We start from the raw sequence: 12,264 nt of genomic DNA on the forward strand, positions 1-12,264 counted from the left end.
ACTCTTTCTTCCAGCTCCATGCACACACAGACACCATGTCATTTATATTTCAAGTTTGTCCAAGTGTTTGGTAGAGCTTAAATTGTAATACAGAAAGCATACTTATGATCCTTAGCGTGAAGCTCCTCTATCTTACAATGTTCGTGACAGACTTGGGAAGCCTTCTGATATTAAAGGAAAAGCTCTGAGGTTTTGTTTTGTTTTTTTTTTTTAAGAAAAAAGTATAATGCAAATGAAACATATTTTCTTGCCAATGTGACTGATTAAAAAAATTAATACCTTCACCAGCAGAACAAGTAAAACCTGAGATCTAAAAAGTAATGTTCTGTTTGACATTGAAGCACATAACTTATTTTTCAGTATTTATTGTAATGTTTTACTTCATGTTCCTGAGATGTGAAACACTGAAACTAAACCATCCCATCCCATTTTTGCTTGCAGTCACTTTCTACTAAGCTTCTGTTCCAGGTGCACAGGCGTGTTATTTAAGTGTTCCTGTTGCAGATATTAGAGGAGAAGGTTTTTTTAGCTGTTTTTGTTAGTTGAGTTGTGTTTTTAAATCATGGAAGTATTATTTGGGGCTGAAAGTTCTGCAAACTAGTGGGAGGAAGCATGGTGGGAAGACGAGTATGGCTAAAGGTAGTGGTCAGACTTGTGCTTATGAGGTATGGGCAGAAGCCACCCAGATACCTGCCACCGTGCAAACTTCTTCTGTAGGTGGAATGAACTGCTACATGCTGCAGCTGTGCACCCAGATTCAGCCGAGATGAAGAACTACCAAGAGAAATCGTAACACTGCATTTGGTGCACGGGATTCCACCACCGCACAACATTGCCCATCAGAGAGCAGGACAGGAAATCCCTGTTGAAGTCTGATGGCTTTATATACCCCTTCATGCTGTGAATTCTGACTTTTGGGATTTTCTTGTAGTTCTCCTTATAGAGTTCCTCTCTACGTAGATTGCTCTGTTGAACTTTTGCTGTATATATTTTCCACAACATTTTCCCCCATAGAAACAAAGAATAATAACTTTAAAAAAAGCTGTGGAAAATATTTCATGTAATACTGAACTTCTTGCAGCTTCCCGCCTTCAAGCTTAATCACAATGAATATTTAAAAGGGAAAGAGAAGTTATTCAAAGACCAGGCTGCATTTTCCATTACATTAAAAAAAATTAATAAAACAGAAAATTGCATCTTTGCTGCTTCATTAACATTTAAAAATCTTGGTACATCCATTTTTGAGATAAAATAAGCAAGGTGTAACTAAAACCAATACAGCAAGGTTTTTATTTTTTCAACAGGGCTGTATGCATAAACAAAAATTAAGCTTGAAGCCATGTCAATCTGATCTTTTGATATGATGGCAAGAGTTCTGACACCGTGCTACCAGGATTCCATCACTGTGACAAATTTAGAAGTAAAACAAAGACTTAATAGAGCATAGCTTATATAATTTAGTCATGCATTTGTTTATACAGCCATAAAAGCTTAAATAAAAGAGCATAAAGCCCCAGTATAAATGATCTACATATGTTTAAAGTATGTCAGACAATTTTTCCCCACTTGTTCAGCACGATGTGCGTGAGAGATTTTCTCCAAAACACCTACTTCAGTGTCAGCAGTTCTGACAAAATTACCTGCATGGAAGGGTGAAAATAGGGTGATTTCAGCTCATTGCCTAACGCATGGAGAGCCTGAGAGCCTGCATACAGCTACTGCAGTGCAGCTGATAATGCCTGAGAGCTCGTTAGGGCCCAGCGACGTGATTGCTTGGGTTGGTGTGCCCGCTTAGCGGGAGGTCTATGGACCAGTCTGCAATGTGGGAACTGTCTGAGAGAGTTACTGTCTCTTGAGAGTACAGCTACTCCAGAAGTGCTTGCTATGAGAACACTGTCCAGACTACAAATGGCCTTTCCTGTTTAGTGAGTTAAATAAACCAAGAAAATGGAAGTGGAAAGTGCTCAACCATGAACGATGGCAAATTGACCCATATCCGCAACGGCCACTCAGGGCAATTGCCTCACACAGGCGAGTCCTACTCCGTCAAAGCCTTCCTCCACTCCCGATACTCCTTCTCCATTTAGGTTCCTTTGGGTTTAGCCAGTCGAGCCCGATGTGAGCCCACAGGAGAGAGTGGGCTTTGCTGGCATTTTAATGCGCTTTGGCTCTTGATTGCTGCCTGCCTGGGAGTGAGGGACTCTCTCAGCAGTCCGTAAGATTTTTTTTTTTGCACTTTTTTTCCCCCAAAGTACCGCGTGCTATAGCTCCTGTTTCTCTTTCCTTCACCTCGCGCGGCATTTCTGCCCAGAGGCACTGCGAGGGGCTGCGGTGGGGGGGAGCGCCGGCGACCGGGGTGGCCCGGGGGAGCGCAGCTGCCACCACCGCCGCTGTGGTGAGTGTGCGGGGAGTGCGGGGAGTGCGGAGCCACAGCGGGGCAGCGGGACAGCCTCCTTCCCCAGCGCCGTGTTTGCAGAAGGCGATCCGCAGCACGCCAGCTGCTGAGCATCACATGGCAGCTGCCTCCTGCGCCGGGGTTGCCTCCGCATTGCGCTGCCGCCGCATCGCCTGGCCGCAATCACGTAACACGTATTTATCCGCTGCTCATCCCTCAAAAGGCACCGGGAGCGCCCAGGCTTTGGGAGCCACGCTGGCAGAACGCTTTCCCTCTAGGAGCGAACGTGGGAAATTTGGTGAAGTATTTTAAATGGGACTACCTGCAAGTTGGCCTGTGTTTCTTTTTTTTTTTTTTCCATTTAATTGCAGCTCCAGACACATCCTGAAACATCTATAACTCTCTGTCTCTCTCTCTCTCTCTCTCCCTCTCTTTTTTCTTTTTCCTGGCAAATTGAAAAGCCCAAGCAAATACAGAAAATCATTTCAGATTGAAACAGATTGTATTCTGCCATTTTGGAGCTTTCCGTTTCTCTTAATCCTTTCAAAAATAAATTTCAAAGCATCCTAGCTTTACAGGTAGAGAAATGAAAGTGCTTCAGTTAGAAAATAGCAAAATGAAGCATGTTGGTTGCTTCCACGTGTATTTTAGCTTCTTTTTTTTTCTTCCTATTTATACAGTTTGGTATAAACAATGGAAATGATTGATACTGAGCAAAATTTTCATGTTTTGTAAAGGAAATTCTGACCATAAACTCCACTCAACTCTCTCTGAAATTATGCCCATTGCCAGAAATGTCAGGCTATGGTGCTGTTTAAATGATGGTTAGATGGGTTTAGGATTTATTTTTTTATCTTCTTAAACAAAACATACATATATAGCAGAACTCAGGAGCCCTCACTCCACATTCTTTTTTCTAAGGCATTGAACTTTAAAATAAAATTAGAAAGGGAAGGAAGGGAAGCAGAAAAATTTAATATGCAAGGCAGATTTCTGAAGTGCCATGGAGGACTGTCTCAGTTACTCAATGTAATTGTGCTGGAAGTTACATGTCAATGGGACATAACAAACGGCAGTAATTTTCTGAAGATCTGAGGTTGCTGCTTTCTTGTCCTTATAGTTATAAGGTAAAAAAATCACAGAAAAGGGAAAAGGTGGGTCTTCCAAGATTTTCATGCATCCTGCCAACGTCTGGCCCCAACCATCCAGCTACAATCTCAGCTCAGAGTTTACTGCAATCCCTTTCATGGCATCAGAACAAGCTTGACCCCAATCCACTGGCGAGCATTTGTGCTCTAGTAGTCTAGGTGTAACCACCAGATTCTGCTAGGTCTAAGCAAAATTTGTCCCAAAGGTCTCCAGCTCCGATGCTTTAACTACAGACTGGTTGTGCTCAAAAACACCCTCAGCTATGGTGCGTCCTATGATGCACCACAAAGGACCACAAAGTCCTGCATCTGGCAGTGAGATCTTTGCCATTTGTGGCCTCAAGTTTTATGGCTGAAGTGGAAATACCATGATGGAAAATCTGAAGCCTGGTATATCTTGGTTCAGTAGCACCACAAGAAAATAAACAAACCAACCAATGGCATGCAGGCTCTCTGGGGACCTCTTTCTCTTTAAATAGAAAAAATATACAATTTAGCAACTTTAATGCTACAAAAAATATGAACCCTTTGTGAATAAGGGCAATGGCATTGAACATTATATTCCTAGTACATATTTTTATTTCAAATAAAAAAAATCTGTTTAAAGAGAAAAGATACCCAATGTCTCAATTTCCTCTTTTTTTTTCTGTATGATAAAAAAAGTAGGACTTGTTCTGTATTTTAAGCAGTAGAATCTGCAGGGATCTCGGGTAAAGTAAAATATCTGAGTAGACTTGTATTTTCCCTTCGGCTCAGGATGATGGAAGATGTGCAAAATTATATTGTCAAATTCAAATTAACAAAGATTAATTCAAAAGAATTCAAAAGCTGAAGCTCCCACGCCTGCCAAAAGTCAGGCTACCTTGTGTCCTGAGCAGTTATTTCAGAAGAGCCAGCTGATACCAGTGCCTGTGTTCTAACGCAGCCGAGTGGACTCTGGCTGCTTCTGTGAGCAAAAGTGAAAATAAAAGCAAGCAGAAGAAATCCCGGGAGACTGTAGCTTCGAAAGACAAAAAATTGGTGCTTTTTGCTTGCCTGTCTCTTCCCAGTTTCCTGCCCCCTTTAGCATGTGAGAAAGACAAGAAGAGCTTGTGCACTTTGGAAACTCGATAGGAGGCAGCAGCTGATCTTCCCATCAGCAGCCTAAAAATAATCCACTCCAGGGCTTGGAGCTGCTTCACTAAGTGGAGGAAAATCCTGCCATCGGGATGATATTGATCACATAGCACAACCGAGTGAAAATTTGAGTTGGTATTTTGTTTTTGTGTATGCAAAGGTAAGCAAGAGAGTTTGATCTAACATTCAGCAACCAAACGGGGCATGCAGTGACCCTCCCCCATCATCTCCCACTAACCACCTCCTCCTCCTTCTTCCCCGTGTATCTGTGGGACAGGACTGCTCCTTGCTTTTTCCTGGGATTACAACTCAAATCTCTTCCTTTTCCTTTTCCATTCTCAGGCATTCTCAGGCTTTACAGTCTCCTCCTGTTGATGTTTTCCTTGCTGCTGCTCACAGGGTTGTGTTTCTTTTTTTAAACCGTCCTGTCTCACCATGTGAAGTCTTAGGTTTTACAGCAGGCAGCGTAGCATGCTGATGTCTGAAATCGCATTGTGTTAAGAGGCTTACCAAAAAAGAAAAGGCAATGTATTAGATGTGTGAGAGCGCTGCAGATGTTCTTGTGAAATGCTTTTCAGTGTCGGGATCGTGTTTAGCACCACACTGTTGTGATTTTCTCTGTGTTTGGGGCCTGATCCAAAATCTGCTGAGGTCAATGAGATTCTCTGCATTGAGTTCAGGAGACTGTGGATCAGGCTGCTGGTAAATGCTGGTTAGTGGTGTGAATGCTGGTGAGTATCTAAAATAATAAATCACGTGAAGGCCCAGCATAACAGGGACAGTGCTTACAAAGGTAGCAGGGTATCTTTAGGAAAGGTGGTTGCTGCTGAAATAGTAATAATAGGGAAAATGATATTTTATAGAGTATCATTTTTGGTAAAATATGTTTTATATAGGCAGCACCTTTTGCCATTACCTTAGCAGAACTCTTTGCAAACAATGCACAGACTATAAAATACTTGGCTTCCATTAGACCAAGTGCTTTTAGGGAGATAAAAAGAACAAAATAAAAGGCTTATACATGGAAAGAAAAAAGATTCAGCATATTAACCTAAAATCCGTGGCAAAAGTCAGGGTTAGGCATTACATTGTGCTTATCCAAACCTATACATTCAGAATTTGACTTTTTTTTTTTTTTTTTTTTTTTTTTGCTGTGAAATTCCACAAGGAAAGAAAAATTCTTGCCTTTATAATGACTCAGTAATTCAGAAGATAAACTGACTACTTTTGTAAAACTTTGAATATTTTCTCCAACTTGCATCTGTATGAGTACACATACCCATATATATAGATACATAATATAAATATATATATATATCTGTATATCTGTGTATGTGGGCATATAATGCACATTATATGTAAGACAAGAAGAAAAAATCTGAACTGAGACCCAAGTATATGTCCTGTAAGCCACTATATTTTAATCAGGAGGCGCAGATATGTATTAGCTATTGAATTTTTAAAAAATATAGGCAGGAGAACTCCTGAAGTAAAAAGTTTTCAAAAGATTCAAATTTCCCCCAGATAAGGTCCACCTGAGGACTGTACTTATACTCTTGTCTTTATAGTCAGGAGGATCTTGCAGAGCACGCAGAACAGAGTCATAATCCAGGTAAGATGAAATTCTTGAACATGAAGATTTTTAAGACTGCTTTACAAGACGTGAAAGTAATTAACGTGCTTAAGTAGAATTCTTACAGCTTTTGCAGTTAGCGAGGATGTTCTCTCTCGGAAATTAAAATTATCTGCCATTTTCCCATTATCTTCTTCAGAATTGTTTATGGAAAATATATCTCAGGAACTGGCTTGGTGCCTTGAGAATCCCCATTTGTGTTTCTTAAAATGGGTTCCTTGGGTTTTTTTAAATGTTTAGGTTAAATGCTACATCATATTCTTGCTTACAACTTTACTCTTTTTTTTTCTCCACAAAACACTCTTCTCATCCATGGCAAGTGTTTATTCCTGAATTTCTTTTGTACTGATTTCTGTTTGATATATTATGATAATGTCTGTATATTTTAACTCCAAACCAGAAATCCTCACCTTGCCAGTGATGGGGATTTTAGGATGAAATTTTAAATGCTGAAAGGACATAACTTTATTTAGCTATTTCATTGCAGGGCAAACCGCCATTCAGATAGTTACATCCTCATTAAAGTAAATGAACAGGGAATCTGATATAAAGGAGATGCTGTAAATGATGTAAAGGAGAGCTGAAGCTTGCCTTCTACTGGCACCACCATGGGCCTATCCTCTCGGTCCTTCTTTCCGTTCCTCTCTTCTGCTTTGAAGTTTTGCTCATTCCTTCAGCTTGTACCTGACTGCCCAGCAAAGGCCATTTTCAAAGGGAGGAAGAAAAAACACCTTTGAAACTTTTTGACCAGTTCTAGAGTTTGTAAGGACTGAAATTAAAGGGAGCAATTTAGTATTAAGTTGCAATGAATGTCCAGCCTACAAGTGTTAAAAAAAATCAGCTGTTATTTGGAGCAATAACACCCATGTTGGGGTGCTGAATGTAGCTGATACCTTTAGATAGCACATACTTGTTATCGGAAGATTACTCCATTTATCACATCGCTGTATTTCCCCTGCCTGAAACGATATGTTAAACCTAGTATACTGGCAACATTATTATAAGGTATAACATTCCTGTTTTAATTAGTTGTGAAGCAAATATATTACAGTGTACTCACTTTGGTGCAGCCAGCACCAAATTTTCATGGCCTACTATATTCAACAGAAAGGGACATTATTTCTATAGGAACACATCTGCCTCTAGATGTTCTGGTTGCGTATCCTGAGCATTCAATAGCAGTTAAGTTAAACCATCATTTTCCTAGCAGCTTGTGTCATGGCGTCTTTATGTAGGTTTTGGAGCTTTCACCAATGTATTAGAGATCCGCAGAATACTGGTCTCTAAGGCAAAAACTGTCTATTGAAAAGTTTGAGGAATCCAGCAAATGTACGTGCCTTGAATGGTAGGCCTTTACAAAGAAGTCCAGGCAAATCAGCACAGCGTCAGTGTGCTTTACCAGAGTTACCTGTCTGTCACTGGTGGCTTAAGGAAGTTGTAAGTTTGGTGAAATATTTTGTCACTTTTTCATCTAACAAATTGTTCTTTCAGAGAATACCAGTTATTCTCTTCCCTCTGTTCCTTCCAAACACTGGGAAAACCTCAGTATTTTTGCAATGACTATGAATAAAACTGTTTTCTCAAATGAGTGTAAGAGAATCTCAATAGTTATTCTGAAAGGTTACTTCTTCCTGATGGAAAATAGTGGTTGATAATTTTAGATGACTGACAAATTTCAAAAGAGCTTGTTACCCTTCCATCTGTTCTCTCACAAATATTGATGTTTGGGCTATGCATTTTATTCTTTTAATCTGGCAGTCAGACTGCTCCCATTTTATGCAGACATTACGATTTGCTAGACAAAGTTGCCTTCATGTAAAAAAAGCTTCAGCTCCAAATATTCCTAACTGAACATGAATTTAGGAAAAAGGTGTTAGTAATCCATACAAGAAAAAGAGGCCTGTGCACTTTCCAATAGCCATCGTTTCCATTGGGATGCAGAGATAGAGATACAGATTCACTAAGAAAACAGTGGGCATTTCTCTGCTGTACTGTGCCCCATGGTTCATGGGTCCTCGGGCTAGTCCCAAAGGAGCTAACTTTGAAACTGAAGTATGGTGGCCACAAGAACTCAGTGTGAAGCTCAAGCTTGCTGCAAGCAGGCCTAGTTATCCTGGGAATAACACTGTAGTACTACAGGACCATTAATTCTGAGACTGAACTAACATTTGCCTTGCTCGCCACTATGCTGCGTAGACCACAGTGAAGCAGGCAGCTGCTGGGAGCAGCAGACTGCTGCAGGTGGCAAAATGACCTGGCTTTGCTGCTTAGTCCACCTATGTACCATGCCAGGAGGCCAAGCTTTGGGCTGCTGCCCGCGCTACCAAGGACGGGTTCTTCGCAAGTGCAGTCTGGGGATAGGATAACTGCTCTTAGCTGCAACAGTCACTGCTTTTCTCTTTTCCATCCCCAGACCTCAGAAATCTCTTCAAATCACCTCCACCCCTCTTCAGCCCAACTTTTCCCCTTTGATCTCTCCTTCCATACTTAGTGCAAAGTTGCAAACTTAGTGAAAAGTCTGTCTCCTCCTCTTTGGGCAGGAGAAAATCATCTTTGCCTAAACTGTGGGAAGCCTTGAGTCAACTCTCTATTCTGGCTTTCTTGGAGATAATTGTGAGATCTTCAACGTGGCTTTTCATTACAGGGTTGCCAGTGTGTACCAGATGATCAGACTGTTCAGTGTGGTCCATAGTCGGTCTTTGATAATGATCGACAACTGCTGCTTGGGAAAAATACAAAAAAGGCTTTAGTGTATTTAATTATGTACTTGCACAATGCTCTGCACAGAACAGAACAAACAGCACATAGCCAATATACCTCTGTTCACCTCTCTGCAGGTCTAGTTCTGCCTGAAGTGTGTAGCCTTACTAGAAGAATTAAAGCCAATGGAAGAACAGTTTAATTTATTATTACGGAGCACAAATTTGGTCAGTGACCAGTCATAAAAGTGCTCCATCTTTCTAAACCCAGCCGTAGTTTTTGATGAGTTGCAACAATAGGCACAACTGAAGTCTTCATTTTTTTTTTTAAATTTGATGTTCCATTTTGTTCTTCCATTTCACATTTCCACTTTGTGAAATGAAATCTTAGATATTACAGAACAGGAGGGAATAGTGCCTTTTCATTCTGCCTTTCCTTGGTTATCTGCAGTCAAGATCTTCCAAGCTGTCTTCATTCCCAGGATCATTTTTTTGAGTGAAAATTTTCCAAAGTGCCTATGTTATTTGGATGCCATATGTCCCCTTTTTTTAAAAGTGATACAGGATATGGGGATGCATTAAAATTCGCTGGAGCAGAGGCCTTTTAAAACTCTTTAAAATGTTTAGAATTACTGAAGTTCTCTTTAGCCTTAGTTCCCAATACCGAAATACTGTTTGAAAATGCAATTTAAACTCTTAAATTAGTCAGATATACTTTTGAAAATGCTACAGGCACTGTTGCAGCCCTAAGTATGTGTTCACTACTAGCCATGGTAATCTTGGCAAGCATGGGATCTTAGTGTGGGCAGAATAATTTTTGCCATTATGTTGTCCAGTTTTGCTTTTGAAGAAGCCCTGCGGTTACACTGTTTGCTTGGATGAGCAGTTGCATCTGGAAATCTGTTGTCCAACTCCTGTTAACTTTGGTGGAGCTGCACAACCATTTCTGGAAAATGCCCCATACCATCTAGAGAAATCAAGGACTTGTTTTTCTGCCTTAGGGTCTTTTTGTTCTGTCCTTTCCTCTCTGCAGATGAACACAGCATATAAATCTTGAGGCCAATCAAAGTGAGCTTCTGGAGGCATGCCCTGATGCAGCAGAAAGTAATGGCTAACTTTAGCTTTGAACCAAATGGGAGTGTCACCGCTAGGGACTTTAAATGCAGAGAGCCCTTCCTTGCATGCCAGTAGAATTTAATCCAGTTCATTTGCCATATGTGTGAAACTTGGGCAAAGAAATAGAAACTACATGAGGGGCTTTATGCCTCGCGCCATGAGCATGTGCATCTGTGCATCGCCAGAGCTTCCTATGGGAGATTTCCAGGAAGAGAGCTGGAGCCAGTGCTTTGGGCCATATGTGCAAACCTGTGGAGGTGGAGTGGTAGGGTGCACTGAATCTGCTTGCTGCATCAGAAATGGATGGGAGGGGAACAATGGAGTGGTTCGTTGTTCCCTGGAGGCGCATCGAGATAAAAATCTTTCTTAGAGCTCTAATGCAGTGTATTTTCATAAACCACTATTCAAGATAGAGAGTACTGCTCACAGCCTATCTGTGTAAACATCAGAGAGTAAGCCTCTGTGAAAGCTGACATACATCAGGAGACACAGAACCGCAGATACAGACACACCACTTGCAGTCATGCAGCACAGTGATGGCACTCTCTATTTACACTGTGAAACGTAAGGAAGGAAGGAAGGAAGGGAGGGAAAAAAAGGAAAAGGAAAAGGAAGAGGAAGAGGAAAAGAAAAAAGGAAAAGAAAAATACAAGAAGGAAAAAAAGAAAACGGAAAAGAAAGAAAAAGAAAGGGAGGAATACAGTAAAAGTGTGTCCTGAACTAACTGCTGCTAAAAAGGGAAGTTTTACCTGGTGAGCATTTTACAAGGCCAAATCATAAGCTGCACTGGATCAACACTGCACCATGGCACTGGTCAGAATGCTTAAATAGTTGTTAAATCTTTGGAGCTTTAATGAAGATGGTCTCCAGATGTGTTGGTCAATGAAGAAATATTTTGTGGTTTTAAAACTTGGGAATTGATTGTCAGTTAGCATATCTCAGTTCACTGGTTCACTTACTATACAATACTTTTGACTGTTTTTTTTTTCTTTTAACAAATAGGAACTAGTGTGTAGCCTTTGATTTTCTCTCTTGTTTTCAGAGAAGACAATTAAATTCTGCCTCCTTTCTGAAATGAGCCTGTAACATAAGTATTTGAACAGACTGCTTATGTACTTTTGAAAATTATAATCAATCTGATGGTCACCGTCTCTAATACATCAGTACTGAAAATAGGGCCAGATCTTTCTTCAGCCCTACCAATATGCAAAGGACAATTATTTTTAAGAGAGTGTATTATTGGATGTACTACAACAGCGTCACAGAATTAGGCACAGCACAGCTGTTACACATCTTTTTTGAGAGCTTCTAGGACTAGGGTTTGAGGTGCAATGCAAAACCTCTACAAATTGATGGTAGGTCCTAGATAAGAGAAGGCACTCTCCGTGGAGTTATAGTCCAGTATTCCACAGGAATGTCTGCTGCCTATACTACATTTCCCTTCCAGAAAAATGGAAAAAAACCCACATTCCTCTTACCTTGGTCTCTTGGACACAGTTTTAATACTTTCTCCCAGTTTTGTTCTTGACTAGAAGCCAAAAGCTACACTGGAAGTCAATGATTCAGTGCTTGTTTGAACCCAGGATACTCCTACCTTTTAGTACCAATCCAATGACTAGACCACAATAGCATCTTACGCTGTGTCAGAAAAGAGTCGTATTTGTGGGAAAGGGAGGAAAATTCCCAGCAGAACTCCCTTGGACTTCTGACCTTCGGTGAAAATGAGGAAACGACACTTTTGATTTTCAAGATTATCTTTACTATAATGTTTCTCTTAAAGGAGCCATGTCAAGTTTTTACAAAGAAAATACCAAACAATCTCCTTGTAGTTTTTTTGAAAAGTTCCTTATATGTTCTGCTAATAACTCCTCAGTCTATTCAAACATAATTCATCTTAACACAATATTTCTTTTGCATTGTTAGTCATTTGCAGTTTTGAATATATTTTTATTGTTCTGTATTGCCTGGCTGGTATAAAATGATAGTATTCATGTTACACTATTCATTATAGAGAATGGAGCAATTTTTCCATCTTCCTATTGAAGATTGAATGGGTTTCCTGTCAGCATGTGAATTTTGATGCTGAAAATCCTTCCATATGCACTTAATTTTTTGAATGTGAATAATTCAGGACCTTCACTTACTTCTTGTAAGATC

The 12,264-nt window shown here is 40.3% G+C and overlaps 1 protein-coding gene across 4 annotated transcripts in view; it reads left to right on the forward strand.

Annotated features, from left to right (window-relative positions):
- The first annotated feature begins 4,471 nt into the window (after nucleotides 1–4,471).
- Nucleotides 4,472–12,264, forward strand: part of ABCC9 (ATP binding cassette subfamily C member 9) — an 82,280-nt gene continuing 74,487 nt past the window's right edge. For 2 of the 4 annotated variants that reach the window (XM_026092685.2, XM_064516127.1), the window contains exon 1: nucleotides 4,474–4,819. The gene's annotated coding sequence lies outside the window, so the exon portion shown is untranslated. Of the gene's footprint in view, nucleotides 4,820–6,227; nucleotides 6,272–12,264 lie in introns of all 4 variants that reach the window. The other 2 variants (XM_064516117.1, XM_064516121.1) reach the window with 2 other exon arrangements.

The sequence above is a fragment of the Dromaius novaehollandiae genome, chromosome 1, assembly GCF_036370855.1.
Source record: "Dromaius novaehollandiae isolate bDroNov1 chromosome 1, bDroNov1.hap1, whole genome shotgun sequence".
Classification (NCBI taxonomy): Eukaryota; Metazoa; Chordata; class Aves; order Casuariiformes; family Dromaiidae; genus Dromaius; species Dromaius novaehollandiae.